We start from the raw sequence: 21,477 nt of genomic DNA on the forward strand, positions 1-21,477 counted from the left end.
TTAGTGATGCCAGAGAAGAAATCACAGCACAGTTGTCAGAACGCACACAGATGAAGGGAGCATGACACACATATATGTAAGATGACCAATGTGCTTTGTGAAACAGACAATGGCAATATGTGGAACAGACTTTGTAACATAATGTATTGATAATTCCAACATTTTATGTCGAGTACAATAAACCACTGAGCTTGTTGCACTTATAAAAGTCTCGTCATATTGATATCAGTATTGCCTTCTGTTCCAATGTGGGGCTAAACATATTAGCTCAAGAGAAGCATATGAATGTGGCTAAAAGCAAATTCTGATGAGTTTTTGTCTTAGGATGTGAAGTGTCAGTTATTTTTATATAAAACTGGTCAGCAGTGCTGCTCAACACCAAACATTGTGCAATGGAAAACTAGAAGTAATTTATTTTTTGTAGCATTGTGAAGTGTTATTTATATGTCTGCAAAGTGATACATGTGTTACTTCACATGAATTGTCATGGTAGGGAATGACAAATGCAAAATAAATATACATACGTGTAAGAATGATGATAAGTAAAAATTACTGAAAAGGAAGTCATGATGACTAACTAAGATGTTCCACAGCAATGTTTAACAAGTCATTAAGGAACTTGGACTGTCATGTGTCTGATAAATCACAGGGAAGGAAGTGTGCACAATGGATATCGTAAAGGTGATATTCAACAGTATGGTGTTGGGTGATAGTAAGAGTTGTTAGACACTGTAGTGTCACTCTTGCATTCCTGACTATTATCCTACTAATCACTGTATTATGCATTATTGCCATTAAGTCTTGTTTGTGTGCGCATCAGTAACAATTCACTGTTACATGTATACAATTTGCAGTATAACAGCTAGACAAACAAGAAAACTGATGTCAATACTGCACACATGATATCTGTATACAAATATGTTTGTAAATGCATGCATTCGGTGGCACATACTGTCAGAATGAGAAGGACAATGTGAGACAATCCCACCCTCAGTTACACAGCAGTGCACTGAGTGCATTGAAATGAACTCCTCATATCAGGGATATAATAATCGAATAACACATATAATGCAAGTAACGGAGGCCACTGACATCACTTTCATTCTATCAGAATTAAAATATCCACATGCAGGTAAAGAAAACAGCTTCTGAATCTCCAATAACAGCAAATGTCCACAGTTACGAAGTCTCCACAACTGCTAAACTAATCCAAAATCAAAAGCAGTCAGCGTATTTTGAAAGAACTTTTAATTAAAAGCTAGCACAGTAAGCGCTTTCACCAGAAAGGCTTTATCAAACTACAATGTGACTAGACAAATAGATGCATGTAAATACACATAAAATGAAGCTCATAGGTTCTTACAAGAACTAATTAAATGACATCATTCTCATTCATTAACTAAATAATTCCTTATAATAAAATAGATATTTAAAAATTTTTTAATATATAAAATACATATAAAAATATATAAAAAATATATATTAAATATCAGGCATAGATAACATTCAAGGTCTATATATTCTTTTCTTTTTTAGTATTGGTTTTACTTGCACCTTGTCATTAAGCCCAGGAGGCTTATCAGCTCTGAGTCTAATTTGAATCATGCCACTGGTTCTCTATCAGACCATTGGGTATATATAGCCCTGGCCACCAACAGCATTGACATCTTTGACTATTTGCCACCAGACAGTGTCATGGAAGGGCCTGATGGAGGTGTGTATATGAAGGAACTATCCACCATGGAGACGGAAGACTTATATTATCACCTCAATCTTAGCCTCTGTAAAATGAGGCTTTTGTGATGACGTGTTCTTAGTAGTTTCAGAGATATACCCTTGTTGTGATGGAATAAAAAAAGGTTGTCACAACACAAGCTAACTTACACTTAGTATACATTTTACAGTTATGGAAAACTATATCAATACACCACTAGTATATGGCATACTCAGGAGTAACACAAACATCCCTTCACCCTAAAAAATACACACAACAGTCTAAAACACAAAGCATGTTGTTCATCATAACACTTGACATAAGCTGTAACATGTAGAATTACAAAACATCACTGTAATGCATTCTTACCCCAGCAACAACAATAACAACAGAAAAAAAATAACAAATGCAGGAATGTCGACCTAACAAGCAGACAATATTTATTTATTTATTTTCAGTTTGATTACCGGGTAAGTCCACTGGGCCAAGAAGTGCCCATTTTCAGTGGAGGCCCGGGGAGAAAAGCTCCAATAGCAATATAATACTATGAAGGTTACAAAATACAATAAAGGTTACATAATGTTGAGGTAAAATACAAGAGTGAGATTCATACATTCAGGATATTGCAAAATACATCATAGGACAGTATAAAACAGGCACTTTTTTTTCTGTTTTTTTTTTGGGGGGGGCTCTTCAGATGTTTACAATATTTACATATTTACAAACTTGGAGTTAATTAAAGTTAAAGTCTGCTATTAATATTGTAAGCAAAGCAGCAATACGGAGAATGTATTAAAACTTGCAACTCGCACCACAGGCAGCAAAGGTACCCAGCACATCTGGGTCCCAAACTGTCAGTGTTGCTTCCATAACTCTTGCAGGTGGCAGATCTGCACCCAAGGGGCTGGAGCTGTGGTACCCACAAGAAGTAGTGGCAGTGAAGGCAACAACTGTACCACCTGACAGAAGCTGGCAGGGCTGGTTGAGAAGAATATGGAGATGGGCCTTAGTGCCTGCCTAAAATGTAGGAAGGCAATCCTGCAATGGATTCCCAAATCTCTGCCCCATCCGGCACTGCCATAGCTTTATGCACCAGGCTACAATGGTAAAGGTTTTGAGAGTGAGGATTAAATTACCACTGAGTTCATGCAGGATGGGTATGCACATCCAAAAACCCATACCTAATCCTCCTCTTGGCATTCCTTACCCTTCTATGTCCATCACCATTCATGTCTGTCATGTATGTCCTTTATGGCTGCCCTGCTACATAACCTGCCCTGCATACCTACTCCTGTTACTTCTAACTACCTTCCCTGTTGTTCTCTTTCTTTAAAGAAGAAAACAATCTGTACTGCAAAAAAAAATTGCACCCTCTCTACTTCAGTATTGGTTTCACAACATTATTAAGTTGTTCTCAGACATCTTTTGTGATGTAAGTATCAACATTTCCCAAATTTGTTGTACATATACATTCTTCCCTTGTGAAGAACTGGATATATATGGTCCTATCCCATAGGTTCATAGGTTCATAGGTTCATACTAGGCTATCTGCCCGAGGGCATTTACAAGCCTAGCCCATAGTTTTGTGGCTTACGCCACCCCTTTAGTATGGGGAACTATACCATCACCAACCTGCTCATTTCTTAAGTCCTCTCCTAGTGCTATACACTCTGTTTGCTCCACATTGTTATCTCTGTTCTTTCATTCTCATTTCATACCTGTATGCTCGTCAAAAATAAATGCACACACCATACAGATGGCCAGAAATAACTTATAAACAAATATCTATATTTCTACACTCAGCATTTGTGCGACACTTTATACAGAGCATTAAGGCCTTCTGCTATTTCTCATGCTGTGATAAAAACTCAAAAAATAATTATGCCCTAACTAAGATTTTGCCATTGGTCATGCAAATAAGCTTGGCAGATTTGAGCTTCATAAGCAATTCTGATAGAATATAACAAGAATACAAGACAAACCACCAAAGGGATTAACTTTCCTGCAGCCACAAATGTCAGTAATAAAAAATAAAATATCCACATGCAGGTAAAGAAAACGGTCTCTGAATCTCCAATAACAGCAAATGTCCACAGTTACGAAGTCTCCACAACTGCTAAACTAATCCAAAATCAAAAGCAGTCAGCGTATTTTGAAAGAACTTTTAATTAAAAGCTAGCACAGTAAGCGCTTTCACCATAACGGCTTTATCTATTTTTACATCATTCTCATTCATTAACTAAATAAATCCTTATAATAAAATATCTATTTTATTATAAGGAATTATTTAGTTAATGAATGAGAATGATGTCATTTAATTAGTTCTTGTAAGAACCTATGAGCTTCATTTTATGTGTATTTAAATGCATCTATTTGCCTAGTCACATTGTAGTTTGATAAAGCCGTTATGGTGAAAGCGCTTACTGTGCTAGCTTTTAATTAAAAGTTCTTTCAAAATACGCTGACTGCTTTTGATTTTGGATTAGTTTAGCAGTTGTGGAGACTTCGTAACTGTGGACATTTGCTGTTATTGGAGATTCAGAGGCCGTTTTCTTTAGCTGCATGTGGATATTTTATTTTTTATTACTGACATTTGTGGCTGCAGGAAAGTTAATCCCTTTGGTGGTTTGTCTTGTATTCTTGATATATCCTGATTTGTATTACCGCCTGAGGGAGATGGCTGTTTTGGAAGCAAGTGTTAATGTGGAGCTGCCGTACAGGTTAGAGGAACTGGAAACAACAAATCGGAAGTCAAATCGCTTCCAAGACTGTTTGGATTCAACGGAGAATTTGCTGTTAATCTATGAACCAGATTTGGGAACGGAGGATGTGGAAGACTTCGCTGAATTAGGAACGGACTTAAACAAATTGGAGTTGGACTTCGTTAAACTTAAGAAATTACAGTTGCAGCGGCAACATTTTGAAGCCTGCATCTTGAAACGCGTTGTCCCTCGTGGACTTCGCGTGTTCAAGATGCCTACATCAGGTAATACCTTTCCTGAACTGTTACATAAGTGGCAACAGCTTAATCTAAATTTAAGCTATAGTTATATGAAGCTCTTGAATGAGTTTCATTTAACGGAGGAGGAGGCACTACGGAAAAATGTTAATGAACAATATGAAAGGCTTTTAGTTAAATATAAAGGCTCCAAAGTAATGAATGGTTTAGAAAGGTTGCTGGACAATGTGATACTATTTGAAAAGCTTTTGCTTGAACAAAAAAGAAATAAACTTATGAGGGACATTCAGGATTTTCGATCTGGTCATGTGTTTACTTGGCCATGTGTTATTGAGAGACGTATTAATGAACAGTGTAATAAGAATGTCACTAATGAGAACTTACATGTGAATTCTGTTACGAATGTTACTGGGAATGATATTACTGATTCTGCTAACATAGGTACTAACATGGTAGTAAATGCAGTAACTAATAATAATGAATGTAGCACAAATGCCAATGAGAATAGTTCAGTAGTGAACTTAGAACAAGAAAGAGTTACACATGATGTACCCACTGGTGACGTATCACATAAAGAGCAGGGTATTAGTAGAAGTAGTAATGAACCTGTTGTCAGAAGGAAAACCCCTACTATTGGTACTTCTTCTCCTACATTAGTGAATACTTCTTTTCCTACATCAGTGAATAATTCATCAATACCCACCCCTTTCCCGATAGCCAGCAACATATACATAGGGAGACAGAGATCCCAAAGCAGAGGCAGGAACAAACGGAAGGGGTCAGGGGGGGAGCATATGGGACCTACCCTCAAGAAAATGTGGAAAAGGGTGGGAGATCGTTAATAATTAACTTATCCAATAGAATATTAAATGCATATGAAGAGGAAGTATTAAATAAAGGATTAAGTTTTATTCCAACATGTGATAGTGATATTACTGACTCAATATTGGATATAAAAATGTTCTTAAGAAAAATGCAGTTAAGACTAGACTTTGGTGAGTCAAATGAGAATATGATGGATGAAGGTTTGAGCAGATTCCGTCCGAATAGTTTATATATACCACCCCTCCATCCACTTTTGGATACTTTTTACAGATTAGTTGAAAATGACCTCCATATTTATTATAATGAGAGGAAGAAACATGGACAAAGGAATTCAAGGTGTAACCTTACATTCTTACAAAGAAAAGCCATGAATCAACTTAAGGAAGACCACTCTAAAGTCATAAGGCCATCAGATAAGGGTGGACCAGTAGTGATTATGGATACGGTGAAATATATTAGTAGTATGAAAAATATGTTAAGTAATAAAGAGTTTTATGGTGTTATTAGTCTTAATGAAATTGGCACTAAGGTGTTCCAGGTTTATGATATGCTAGACAATTTATATCAGAGTCAGATAATACCGGAGACACTTTTGAAATATTTAAAAGTATGTAATCCCCGGATACCTGAAATAAAAGGACTCCCTAAGGTACATAAGTCTTTAGTTGATCCACCCATGCGACCTATTGTCGCAGGGCAAGGGTGGTTCACTGAACCATTTTCCATATTACTGGAGTTTTTTCTGAGACCTTTAGTGGAGAAGAATAAATATGCATTAAGAGACAGTAAACGATTTTTGATAGAACTTTATGAATATACTAAACATTTGGATGATTTTGATGAATACATCCTTGTAACATTGGATGTAGTTAGTCTATTCACGGTCATTCCTAATGCTGAAGGTTTACTTAGGTTTCAGAATTATTTAAAGAAGAATACTGAGTTTGAAGATGAATTTGTAGATATACTGTCTCTATTTCTGGAGATTGTAATTGAAAACAATATTTTTGTATTTGGGGAGGATTTATATATACAGATGGATGGCGTAGCTATGGGCACATCTTGTGCCAATAGCTACGCCAACATCGTAATGGCTGACTGGGAAGAAGAGTCTCTGTTTAACTTGGACATGTTTAAAGAGAATGTAGGGTACTATAGACGCTTCGTAGATGACCTCTTCCTTATTTGGAGGGGAGATGAAGCGTCTCTTTTACTATTTGTGGAAAGGGTTAATAATATCACTAACTATCTTAAGTTTACATTGAATTATTCCCGTACAGAGTTGCCATTTTTAGATGTTAATGTTAACAGGTTAACCAATGGACTTTTGAATACTTCCATATATAGGAAGCCTTGTTTCAGGAACACCCTATTACATCGTCAATCTATGCATCCTCGGTATGTATTTACGAATATAATGAAAGGACAGTCGATGAGAGCATCTAGGCTTAATCTCTGCCCCTTAAGTTTTTCTTTGGAAATGTCCGCCTTGAGAGAAAGACTTTTAGAAAGAAGATATAACATAATAGATATAGATAAGAACATGAAAGCAGTAGAATTACATAGGAATGATTCAGCGAAGCTTTATTTCTCAGATTGGGAAGGAGATAGGAGGATGAACCCAGTAGTTACACAGGAGGTTCTTAGATTACCTTTATATTTTACCAGGGACATAGATAGGATTATAGGTATTATACAGAAACATTGGCAAGTTTTGAGCCTGGATGAAGATTTGTATAATATAGCAGGAACACATCCCCGGTTCACATATAAAAATAAACAGAATCTGAAGAGGAAGCTTTGCAATCGACCGTTGACTAGTCCTTCTGTCAATGTAGATGGTCACAATACCATTGCATGTCATCATTGCAATCAGTGTCAGTTCATAGACAATAGTATTGGATTTTGCCATCCTGTCACACAGATTGAATATACATTTCACACTGATACTTGCTGTACTAGCACTCATTTAGTATATTTAGCCCGTTGCGTTTCCTGTCCAGCGTTTTACATAGGGAAAACGTGTAGGCAACTAAGGGAACGCATCAGGGAACATGTGTATGCTGTTAGGACAGGAGCTGAATTTAATGCTTTAGCGAAGCATATTAAACACATGGGAGCAGAACATATTTTTACTTTTTGTGCTATACAACACGTTAAACCCAACATTAGAGGAGGGGATGTAGATACTTATCTACTAGAATGTGAATTAAAATGGATTATTAGACTCAGAGCTGATAAGCCTCCTGGGCTTAATGACAAGGTGCAAGTAAAACCAATACTAAAAAAGAAAAGAATATATAGACCTTGAATGTTATCTATGCCTGATATTTAATATATATTTTTTATATATTTTTATATGTATTTTATATATTAAAAAATTTTTAAATATCTATTTTATTATAAGGAATTATTTAGTTAATGAATGAGAATGATGTCATTTAATTAGTTCTTGTAAGAACCTATGAGCTTCATTTTATGTGTATTTACATGCATCTATTTGTCTAGTCACATTGTAGTTTGATAAAGCCTTTCTGGTGAAAGCGCTTACTGTGCTAGCTTTTAATTAAAAGTTCTTTCAAAATACACTGACTGCTTTTGATTTTGGATTAGTTTAGCAGTTGTGGAGACTTCATAACTGTGGACATTTGCTGTTATTGGAGATTCGGAGGCCGTTTTCTTTACCTGCATGTGGACATTTTATTTTTTATTACTGACATTTGTGGCTGCAGGAAAGTTAATCCCTTTGGTGGTTTGTCTTGTATTCTTGTTATATTCTATCAGAATTGCTTATGAAGCTCAAATCTGCCAAGCTTATTTGCATGACCAATGGCAAAATCTTAGTTAGGGCATAATTATTTTTTGAGTTTTTATCACAGCATGAGAAATAGCAGAAGGCCTTAATGCTCTGTATAAAGTGTCGCACAAATGCTGAGTGTAGAAATATAGATATTTGTTTATAAGTTATTTCTGGCCATCTGTATGGTGTGTGCATTTATTTTTGACGAGCATACAGGTATGAAATGAGAATGAAAGAACAGAGATAACAATGTGGAGCAAACAGAGTGTATAGCACTAGGAGAGGACTTAAGAAATGAGCAGGTTGGTGATGGGATAGGACCATATATATCCAGTTCTTCACAAGGGAAGAATGTATATGTACAACAAATTTGGGAAATTTGGATACTTACATCACAAAAGATGTCTGAGAACAACGTAATAATGTTGTGAAACCAATACTGAAGTAGAGAGGGTGCAATTTTTTTTTGCAGTACAGATTGTTTTCTTCTTTAAAGAAAGAGAACAACAGGGAAGGTAGTTAGAAGTAACAGGAGTAGGTATGCAGGGCAGGTTATGTAGCAGGGCAGCCATAAAGGACATACATGACAGACATGAATGGTGATGGACATAGAAGGGTAAGGAATGCCAAGAGGAGGATTAGGTATGGGTTTTTGGATGTGCATACCCATCCTGCATGAACTCAGTGGTAATTTAATCCTCACTCTCAAAACCTTTACCATTGTAGCCTGGTGCATAAAGCTATGGCAGTGCCGGATGGGGCAGAGATTTGGGAATCCATTGCAGGATTGCCTTCCTACATTTTAGGCAGGCACTAAGGCCCATCTCCATATTCTTCTCAACCAGCCCTGCCAGCTTCTGTCAGGTGGTACAGTTGTTGCCTTCACTGCCACTACTTCTTGTGGGTACCACAGCTCCAGCCCCTTGGGTGCAGATCTGCCACCTGCAAGAGTTATGGAAGCAACACTGACAGTTTGGGACCCAGATGTGCTGGGTACCTTTGCTGCCTGTGGTGCGAGTTGCAAGTTTTAATACATTCTCCGTATTGCTGCTTTGCTTACGATATTAATAGCAGACTTTAACTTTAATTAACTCCAAGTTTGTAAATATGTAAATATTGTAAACATCTGAAGAGCCCCCCCCAAAAAAAAAACAGAAAAAAAAGTGCCTGTTTTATACTGTCCTATGATGTATTTTGCAATATCCTGAATGTATGAATCTCACTCTTGTATTTTACCTCAACATTATGTAACCTTTATTGTATTTTGTAACCTTCATAGTATTATATTGCTATTGGAGCTTTTCTCCCCGGGCCTCCACTGAAAATGGGCACTTCTTGGCCCAGTGGACTTACCCGGTAATCAAACTGAAAATAAATAAATAAATATTGTCTGCTTGTTAGGTCGACATTCCTGCATTTGTTATTTTTTTTCTGTTGTTATTGTTGTTGCTGGGGTAAGAATGCATTACAGTGATGTTTTGTAATTCTACATGTTACAGCTTATGTCAAGTGTTATGATGAACAACATGCTTTGTGTTTTAGACTGTTGTGTGTATTTTTTAGGGTGAAGGGATGTTTGTGTTACTCCTGAGTATGCCATATACTAGTGGTGTATTGATATAGTTTTCCATAACTGTAAAATGTATACTAAGTGTAAGTTAGCTTGTGTTGTGACAACCTTTTTTTATTCCATCACAACAAGGGTATATCTCTGAAACTACTAAGAACACGTCATCACAAAAGCCTCATTTTACAGAGGCTAAGATTGAGGTGATAATATAAGTCTTCCGTCTCCATGGTGGATAGTTCCTTCATATACACACCTCCATCAGGCCCTTCCATGACACTGTCTGGTGGCAAATAGTCAAAGATGTCAATGCTGTTGGTGGCCAGGGCTATATATACCCAATGGTCTGATAGAGAACCAGTGGCATGATTCAAAAGACCAAGCTCAGAGCAGAGCTCATGGTATGGGTGCAGATGGCTACTGGTGGTGGAACACCTAGATGGAAGAGTTCCTGTTATCACTCATGGATGCAGGCAGCTGCATTTTGAGGCAGAGGTGGACAAGCCAAAAATAATTTCCACTAAAAATGCCCCAGGTACTTCATTCAAATAGTTTATGTCCATGTTTGCAATTGATGGTCACACATTTATCACATGTATACTTGTACTGCCTTACTCATCTATTGCATCTAGGTACATCTGGCACTGAGGTGCCATGCAACAACCACCTGTACACTGCATAGGCATACTTACATGCATTAGTTATCTTTAGTATTCACGGAAATTATAGCACTTGGATGTATGATGTTGGTATTTTTGGTACATGTGTTAGGGATATTTATATTGTTATTTTTTGGTATATTCACAAGTGAAGCATTAAGTAATACCACTGCCTGATGTTTGAGGGTCCATATCCCTTAATGATAATGTCAAGGATGAACTGGTACAGTCTGGAGATGTAGGAGATAGGTCATATACAGGGAGTGTGCTCTACACATTCCCTTCCCACAATGTGGACACAGTCAGTATGTTTACACATACCTATGACAATGAACCATATGAGAGTAGATGTCTGACTGGGACAAGGTTGATCAGGGTAGTGCGGTAGCCCCAGGTGCAGGCATGGCAAAATCTCCAACTAGTTATCATGAGTGATAGGTATCACACAGGGTTGTCAGCATAGGTGCTCAGAGAAGGTATTCTTACTGCCCTCTCTCTGAGGTTAGTGTGTCAGTAGCTGCCACCCAATTGATGTGCATGGCCATCATGGAGGCGCACAAAACTTCTACCAGGGCCTCAGATAAGGTCATAAAATCTGACATATGGAACTGCATGAACTATGTGTGAGAGTCCTTGGACAGTAAGAATGGCACACTGGACCCTGCAGTGTTTGTTCTTGAGGCTGGTCTGCTGGTATATCATCAGATGTCAGCCAACATGGCCATGTATATGCCAGATCCTGCCCCCACAGTATTATCACTTCCACTGCTGCCTCAGTAATGGATGTGTCTGCATCAAGGCAAGGTCATCCATGTGGTAATCGCTTTGGATATGGTTGAGATGACAGCTCAACCAGCAGAAACCATTCAGGTTCAGGTAGCACCCTGACTTATAGCCAGGGTCATGGAACTAGCAGTGCAACTCCTGCCAGAGGTAGTTCTTATGGGTAGTGGTGTCCACAATGAACATGATCCCTTTCCAATGTTTCAGACCTGTCCAGTATGCTAGGGGTGCAAATCAAATGATGTGCGTATGTCTCATCTGACACAGACACTACACCCTACACTGCCCATGACACCTCAAAAGTACACACGCACTTCACAATGTGTTTCCTCACTTTGGACACATTCCACATATCTGGACACACTGGCCATAACTGTGCATACTTGCTATTACTTCAGATATCACACTCACACACTTCCTCTGTAAAGATGTGCCATCCTGTAACCCTCCTGCACTGTCCAGATGATGATTACTGTGCCCTGTCCTTTGCATAATCTGTGAATTAGGGTAGCAGTTGTCTAATACACACAATGCCCAGTCAATGCATGGCCAGGCAATGTCTGTTTTTTATGTATATCTAATCATTTTTTAAAAAGTGTTTAATACTAGTTGCTTAGGATAGCTAACTCACCTACCTGTACATGTGATGCTGAGAGTGCCCTGCCTCTGGAAGAGTGTCTGACTCGATCTGCTTATGTCTGATGCACAGGATGGCCAGGCAATGCATGGGTTTGCAAAGTCTTTTTCTTCTCATGTTCACCTAATCTTTTTTATTGTGTCTTTACTATGCTTATGTTCTGTAAGCTCTATTTGTAAAGACCAACTTGCACACCCAGCTGTGCATATTATTCTGAGAGTGCCATGCCCTCCGGAGGGGTGCCTGACCTGGAATCCTTTTGTCTAATACACTAGATGGCTTTGCAGTACATGAGTAAGAACTATCAGTTAAGTATGAATGCTTCATTGTTGCTGTCTGTACTTGCTGGTTATGTTAGTTTATGTGATGTGATATTCACACATATGTTTCATCAGTTTTATTACTTAATTTATATTAAGCTATTGTAATATTTGTTCAAGATAGCTTGAACATGCACCTGCTGATGTGAATTGTCTCACCATGGGCTGCCTATGTCTAATATTTACAGTAACCAAATATATATATATATATATATATATATATATATAGATATATATATATATCTATATCTATATATATATATATATATATATATATATATATATATATATATATATATATATATATATCAATCGTCATATCATCATCATCATCTTTCGGCTTTTCCCGTTAGGGGTCGCCACAGCGGATCATCTCTTTCCATTTCTTCCTATCCTCTGCATCTTGCTCTGTCACACCAACCGCCTGCATGTCCTCTCTCACCACGTCCATAAACCTTATCTTAGGCCTTCCTCTTTTTCTCTTACCTGGCAGCTCCATCCTTAGCATCTTTTTCCCAATATACCCATCATCCCTCCTCAGCACATGTCCAAACCAACGCAATCTCGTCTATCTTGCTTTGTCTCCAAACTGTCCAACATGAGCTGACCCTCTAATATACTGATTCCTAATCCTATCCATCCTAGTCACACCGAGTGCAAATCTTAACATCTTTAACTCTGCCACATCCAGCTCTGACTCCTGCCTTTTTGTCAATGCCACTGTTTCCAACCCATATAACGTAGCTGGTCTCACTACTGTCTTGTAGACCTTCCCTTTCACTCTTACTGGTACCCGTTTGTCACAAATCACTCCTGACACTCTTCTCCACCCATTCCACCCTGCCTGTACTCTCTTCTTCACCTCTCTTCCACATTCACCATAACTCTGAACTGTTGATCCCAAGTACTTAAACTCGTCCACCTTTACCAACTCTACTCCCTGCATCCTCACCATTCCTCTACCCTCCCTCTCATTTACACACATATATTCTGTCTTAGCCCTGCTGACCTTCATTCCTCTGCTCTCTAGAGCATATCTCCACCTCTCCAGAGTCTCCTCAACCTGATTCCTACTCTCACTACAGATCACAATGTCATCTGCAAACATCATAGTCCACGGGGCCTCCTGTCTGATCTCATCTGTCAACCTGTCCATCACCACTGCAAATAAGAAAGGACTCATAGCTGATCCTTGATTTAATCCCACCTCCACCTTAACCGGATCTGTCACTCCCACTGCAGTCCTCACCACTGTCACACTACCCTCGTACATATCCTGTACCACTCTTACATACTTCTCTGCCACTCCCGACTTCCTCATACAATACCACAACTCTTCTCTAGGCACCCTGTCATATGCTTTCTCCAAGTCTACAAAGACACAATGCAACTCCTTCTGACCTTCTCTGTATTTCTCCAATAACACTCTCAGAGCAAACATCGCATCTGTAGTGCTCTTTCCTGGCATGAAACCATACTGCTGATCACTAATCATCACCTCCCTTCTTAACCTAGCTTCTACTACTCTCTCCCATAACTTCAAGCTGTGACTGATCAATTTTTTTCTCTGTAGTTACTGCAGCTCTGCACATCGACCTTATTCTTAAAGGTAGGTACCAAAACACTTTTTCTCCACTCCTCAGGCATCCTCTGACTTTCCAAAACTTCATTAAACAATCTAGTTAAAAATTCCACTGCCATTTCTCTTAAGCACCTCCATGCTTCCATTGGGATGTCATCTGGGCCAACAGTCTTTCCATTCTTCATCCTCTTCATAGCTGTCCTTACTTCCTCCTTGCTAATCTGTTTCACTTCCTGATTCACTATCCCCACATCATCCAACCTTCTCTCTCTCTCATTCTCTTCATTCATCAGCCTCTCAAAATACTCTTTCCATCTACTCAACACACTCTCCTCTCTTGTGAGTACCTTTCCCTCACTATCCTTTATCACCCTTACTTGCTGCACATCTTTCCCAGCTCTGTCCCTCTGTCTAGCCAATCGGTACAGGTCCTTTTCTCCCTCTTTAGTGTCCAATCTCTCATACAACTCTCCATATGCCTTATCCTTAGCTTTCACCACCTTTCTCTTTGCCATGCGCCTCTTCTCCTTATACTCATGTCTACTTTCTTCATCTCTTTGACAATCCCACTTCTTCTTCACCAGCCTCTTCCTCTGTATACTCTCCTGTACTTCCTCATTCCACCACCAGGTCTCCTTGTCCTTCTTCCTCTGTCCAGATATCACACCAAGCACCTTTCTAGCAGTCTCTCTTACTAGTTCTGCTGTAGTTACCCAGCTATTCGGTAACTCTCCACTGCCTCCCAGTGCCTGTCTTAATTCTTCCCTAAACTCCACTTCACAATATCCCTTTTTTAACTTCCACCATTTAATCCTTGGCACTGCTTTCACACTCCTCCTCCTCTTCTTGATCACCAACGTCATCCTACAGACCACCATTCTATGCTGCTTAACTACACTTTCCCCTGCCACCACTTTACAGTCTCCAATCTCCTTCAGACTGGCCCTCCTACATAGGATATAATCCACCTGTGTGCATCTTCCTCCACTCTTGTACGTCACCCTATGCTCCTCCCTCTTCTTAAAATACATATTCACCACAGCCATGTCCATCGTTTTCGCAAAATCCACAATCATCTGACCTTCTGCATTCCTCTCCTTAACACCATACCTACCCATCACTTCCTCATCCCCTCTGTTCACTTCACCAACATGCCCATTAAAGTCTGCTCCAATCACTAGTCTCTCACCCTTAGGTACACTCACCACAACTTCATCCAACTCACTCCAAAATTTCTCTTTCTCATCCATCGCACATCCAACTTGTGGAGCATATGCACTAACAACATTCATCATTACACCATCAATTTCGAGCTTCATAAACATCACTCTGTCAGACACTCTCTTCACGTCTAAAACACTCTTGGCATATTGTTCCTTTAGTATAACCCCTACCCCATTTCTCCTGCCATCCACACCATGATAGAACAATTTGAACCCATTTCCTAAACACCTGGCCTTACTTCCCTTCCATCTGGTCTCTTGCACACACAATATATCAACCTTCCTTCTCTGCATCATATCAGCTAGCTCTCTTCCTATACCAGTCATACTGCCAACATTCAAAGTTCCTACCCTCACTGCTACACTCCTAACCTACATCCTCTCTTCCTGCCTTCGGGCATGCCTTCACCCTCCTCTTCTCCTTTGGCCAGCAGTAGCCCAATTTCTGCCAGCACCCTGTTGGCTAACAGTACTGGTGGTGGTCATTGTTAACCCGGGCCTCGACCGATCCGGTATGGAAATATGAAATTTTCACGCCATAAGTTATGTGGCAGAATTTTTACACTGGATGGCCTTCCTGATGCAACCCTCCCCATTTATCCAGGCTTGGGATCGGCACAAAGAAATGCACTGGCTTGTGCATCCCCATGTTCTTGTCTGTATTTGCTGAGCTCTTATTTATTTATTTATTTATTTACATTTGATAACCGGGTAGTATCTGACTAGGCCAGAAGCCCATTTTCAGCAGAGACCCGGGGAGAAAAGCTCCAAGGAAAATTGCATAATTATACATTTATACATATGACAATTACAATAGGAGTTCAAAAGCATGCTCCTTGACATTGTATCTAAAGGGTCTATATCATATGAGCGAATTGCACAAATTGCAAACGCTCATAATATTGAACGTACAGGACCTCGAAGTGCTTTTTCTGAGATCACGGTACAGTGAAAATGGGATATTTACCCTTTCCTCACTGTAGTGCGATCTCGGAGTTGGAATATATATTTAGCTGGGGGTGTGGGGGGCACAGCCACCCACAATAGGAAGTTCGAGGTCTGTTATGTTCGATATTATGAGCATTCGCAATTTGTGCGATTCGCTCATATGATATAGACCCAATATTGACAATGGGTGGTGGAGAGAAGGAAGTTAGAGAGTAAGGGGTTAAATTAGTTAGCCTGGTGGAGAACATGAGCAAAGCCTATGTTTGGTGAAATATTCCTTTAGGGACTGTTTAAATGAATGTGTATCATTGATGGACAGAATATGCTGAGGTAGAGAATTCCAGTGTTTGGCAATGCTATATGAGTATAAGGAGATGTTGTGAGAGCCTTATGATATTTATGTAACAGTGTAATTTGTTGCCTCTTAGCCAGCAGCACAGCATATTGTGCTCACCTCTACTCAGCAAGGTCATCCCCTGCTTCTGGCTCTTCATCTCTCAGCTGCCACTCCCTGTTCTGCTATAAAGGTCCCTGCATTAGGCCTCCCTGCTGTAATAATTTTCTAAGTATAATATTTTGTAAGACGGCACACACAGTCAATATTTAGGCACAGCTGGCAAGGACATGTCACAGAACACCTCCAGATGTATCCAGGCAGCAGAAACATGACCTGAGCAGCCCAAACACATGCTGTAAGATGTTTCTAATTCGTTCGTGGGAGTGGTTGTCAGCTTGTTCAATGGGGTTATATGGGTTTCTCATTACAGTCATGAGACAAGGTTCTAGGACAAACCCAGCATCCCCTACTAAATATCACTGTGGGACCTCACCCCTTGCAAACCTCTGGAAAGATCACAGGTTTGCCATATGTGTGAGTCATGGAACCTTGCTAGGTAACCTGCACACACACACACACACACACACACACACACACACACACACACACACACACACACACACACACACACACACACACGCACACGCACACGCACACGCACACGCACACACACACGCACACACACACACACACACTGCAGATGATGCTTTGTGCATTAAAGACCACCTGCATGTTGATGAAGTGATAACCTTTGTGGTTCATGTACATCCTTTCCAGTTCATCAGGTGGAGCCTTTTTATTTATGTATGAGTGCAGTCTTTTGCTCCCCACTACCTCAGGGATATAGGCTATGGCATAGAAATGTCACATAGTTCAAGCTGTTTCTTCATGGGTACATGTAAACCACATATGCTCCCCACATATTGCAGCACTGCATAATGGAAATGCTGGAGGATACCTGACGTAGTATCTCCACTGTTTCCCCTGCAGGTTACTGAATTGATATTTCTTCACTATGTAAAGCTGCACATACCTTTGTATCTACTGAGATGGATTCTCCTTCATTCCCATAGGATTGCACTATTGCAGCCAAGGGTGAAACATGTTCACTATTTGCTGTATGGTGTCCCTGTCCACTTTGTAGCTGTCTATTATTTCAATTTCATGGAGCCCATGGTAGATTAAATGTGGTATGAATACCATAGACCTTCAGGGCATGATGACTGGCAACATCAGCTGCACCTTCTATCAGAACCCCATGCAGATATAAGTTTACAATAGCTGCAGCATCCCCTAATACATTTCAAAGTGTTCTGGTGGCTGAATGTCAGCATGCAACTGAATTTAAAGCTAAATCAGGTTCAAGGTGTTTGCATGTATCATATATTTCTGAATTGCTCCACCATGATTTTTTACTTCATTAGCATACATCAACGCTTGTTATATGGTCACTGCATATAGTTCTGCTTACCCTTCTTTTCAAGGCGGCCATGTCATGTTACAGTGCTTTCTGAATCACATACATCCTGCTAGCTGCTGCTCATTGCATAAATAAGCTTAGCCCAACAAGCAGGTGTTAATGAATTCTGGCTGCTTATCTTTTCTTTCTGTTCTTTTGTTTTATTTTTTAGTGTGAGCTTTTAATTTTTATATGCTATTTGTGTTGGTGTAGTTTGGATGATAGGCTGCATCCCAGAACTATTAAGGTAGGGATTTTAGTAAGGTATTGTGTTCTGCTATACCATTATGCATATTAAAGTGAAGGGATAGGAAGAAATATTTTATTTATGAAATGTTTTACTGCTTTTTTTCTCATTTGTGTTTCCTATTTGTAGTTTGTGTGGTTAGTTCTTTCCTTCTGGGGCTTGCTATAATTTCTGCATTTTTAAAAAAATATCTTCTTTATTGATGTTATGTATCATTTTTACTAAATACAGTTTCTTTCTTTTGTGTGGTAGGATATTGTTTTAATGTAACAAACAATTCAGAAAACATTTTCTGCAATGTTTAATGGAATTTATTAAAGTGTATGTGTATTATTAAATTATTATTATTATTATTATTATTATTATTATTATTATTATTATTAAAGTGTATTATTGTAATGCAATGTAATCAAATGGAGCTTTTCTCCCCGGGCCTCTGATAATAGTCAGGTCATTCATAGTCTTTCCATAAAATACTATGATATGTTACAAATTACACAAGCCCTTGTTAAACTTTCACAAACAAATTCTCATATCTTGGAAACTGCAGAACCTAGACATATAATGCTAGAACATTTTTGTTAATCAGACATAAGGATTTACATGACAGCAAAAAAAATCCTCCCTGTGTCCCTGGTTATTAAGATATTTACAGAAATATGAAACAATGCCTAATTGTAAAATTAACAATATAACTGATACTAAATATCTCAGGATGTGCAACTTACAGTGCAAATAATCAAACAGAACTTTCTTCAACAACATCTAAGGGTTCATCTGATGCCATGCAACAGTTTGTAAGTCACTTGTTGTTTGAAATATTAAGTACAAATGGGAATATTGTTAATTTTCATAATTACTAACAAACAACTAGTGATATCTCAGGTATAGTGTGCTAAAAATGGACATTGACAAAAAATTTGTCTCCCTCTATGGCATACTACACTATAGCCCTCTCAGTTATGAAAATATGAATAATAAGTGACACATAATGATTAATTTCTGTACTGCAGCGCATTATAGATTTGGAATCTTAGTGTCACTTTAATAACTGCCTGCACGTTCTAATACTGCCAATTATTACCTGGTAAGTTGCTTTGTTAAGAACGCATACCCAAAAAAGTTCTGGACACCATAAGGAACTATGGATGTAGACTGGAAAAATACAAAAAAAGGCATTTTAGGCTTGAATGACTAAGCCCCAGAAAAATAGAAAGAGCACATCCAAAACAGTTCTCCACTGAAACAGAAATCACGTATATACATGAAAAATAAATGAACATAGAAAACAAGTTATCATTCATCAAATACACTTCATTCTGAAAGGTTATTCATTTTAAAAAGATTTCCAAGTCTACACAACCACCTTGATCTCCCCCACTGCCTATAACTATTGCCTCTCCACACAAGACCTTTGTTGAAAACGAATACCTCAACTCTTAATTTGTTAAATAGAATGGATATTCCTGAAAGTGAGTATTTTAACTCCATTAAGTTGGAAACCTACAATACTCATATATTCATCTAAAATAAGCACAAACTGCAATATGCAAGACATGTTTATTGTATGTATGACAATATCATCCATGTAGAGAAAAAATACGAGACAATTATCCCTGAAAGACTAGGATTTAATCACTTAGCTATAGGTGCAAGAGTGTTAATCATCAAAGTAAACAGGGACCCGTTCATGGGACAAAACGTTCACACTCTCTTTCCCATTCAAACCTTTTGAGTAAACCATCAATTCACCAAACAACAGATATGAGTAGACATATATAGATGATACACAATGCAAGAACTGGTTTTCAATTATGTGACTCATCTGGTCAGGATAAAACAGACAAGTGGTTGTGGGTTCAGTTCAAGCAGCTTTATTACACACAAACACATCAGGGATGAGGCTTTGTAACTTAAACTTAAATAAACTTATAAACACACTGACTGCCACACTCATATATGTTAACACTCTGGCTGTTCTCTCAAAATGGCACCGTTACTTGCACATTCTCATTATTTATATGCATGTGCCTACATCTGGAAATGCTTCTTAAAGGTACATACACATGCTCTGCTCTACATCCTCCCTCTTTGAGAAATGAATCATATACTAAATGACAGTATTCAATGACATGCAATTTATAGAAATGATCTTTTGACATGCAGTTATACAAAACTAATTCTTTGACATGCAGTCATACAAAATCAGACACATATAAAACAATCATGTCCAGGTTGCTGTGTATTTTACACTAGGTCTAAAAATGCGAACTGATCATGCTACATAAAAGTCAGAATTGGGTCTAGAAATGAGGACTGTCTTCAAGGAATGTTCAACTTTGGGGACAACTGGGGCATCATTAGGAACGGGAATGGATACTGAGACATGTTCTCCAGTATGAACATTGTCAGGGTTGCTCTGAGATCTAGAGTCTGTATTATAGGTATAATGCTGCAATATCATTTCTGATACAGGAAGAAGATGTCTGTGGTATCTCCTGTATTCTATACCCTCAGATTCCACTAAGTAGGATCTCAGCTTGGCACATGTATTTCTCATTTGACCAATTTGATCAAAGTCTTTCATCATTTGCATCCTCACTGTCTCTCCTTCTTTTAACAGATGAAGAAATCTGTTCATTTTATCATAGCTGGACTTCTGAAAAGAATGATTCTTAAAAAGTTGGGCTTTGATTGCTCTGTTGCTTTTAGCATTAGGCATCAACAAACTAGAACTGATAGGCAAGGTTGTTCTGGTTTGCCTAGATATAAGTCTCTGAGCAGGTGAGCCATGTAGGTTGTCACAGGGTATATTTCTGAGATTAAGTAAATTCAAGAATATATTGGTATTGTCTTACTTTGACCTCTCTATTAATTGCTTTGCATTCTGCACTGCACGTTCAGCAAGGCAGTTTGACTGTGGGTACTCAGGACTACTAGTAACATGGATAGAGTCCCACTCTTTAGTAAATCTCTGAAACAATTGACTGGTAAACTGGGTACCATTGTTAGAAATAACTTTGTGTGGACTACCATGGACTGAGAAATGTTGTTTCAGTAATAACAGCACTGGATGTTAGGTTAGGTAGCAAATCGATCTCAAACCAGTTCGAATAAGGGTCTGCCAACACTAAGTAATGCTGATTGTTCCACTCAAATATGTTAGCTACTACTGTTGACCAAGTTAGTTCAGGAATATGGCTAAGATGAAGTGGCTCTTTTTGCAAATGCAGCTTAGTACTGTTGCATACTGAACAAGAAGAAAGCACTTTATCAATGTCTTTTGATAGAGAATGCCAAAATACTAATACTAATAATACTAGTCCTCTCACCCTTCTTTAGGTAGAGTCAGAACCTGAGTGACCATAATGCAAACTCTGAATGTATTCATGATGTAAGGAAGTAGGAACAACAACT

The sequence above is a fragment of the Protopterus annectens genome, chromosome 2.part0 (assembly GCF_019279795.1).
Source record: "Protopterus annectens isolate FY-2018-M chromosome 2.part0, PAN1.0, whole genome shotgun sequence".
NCBI lineage: Eukaryota > Metazoa > Chordata > Ceratodontiformes > Protopteridae > Protopterus > Protopterus annectens.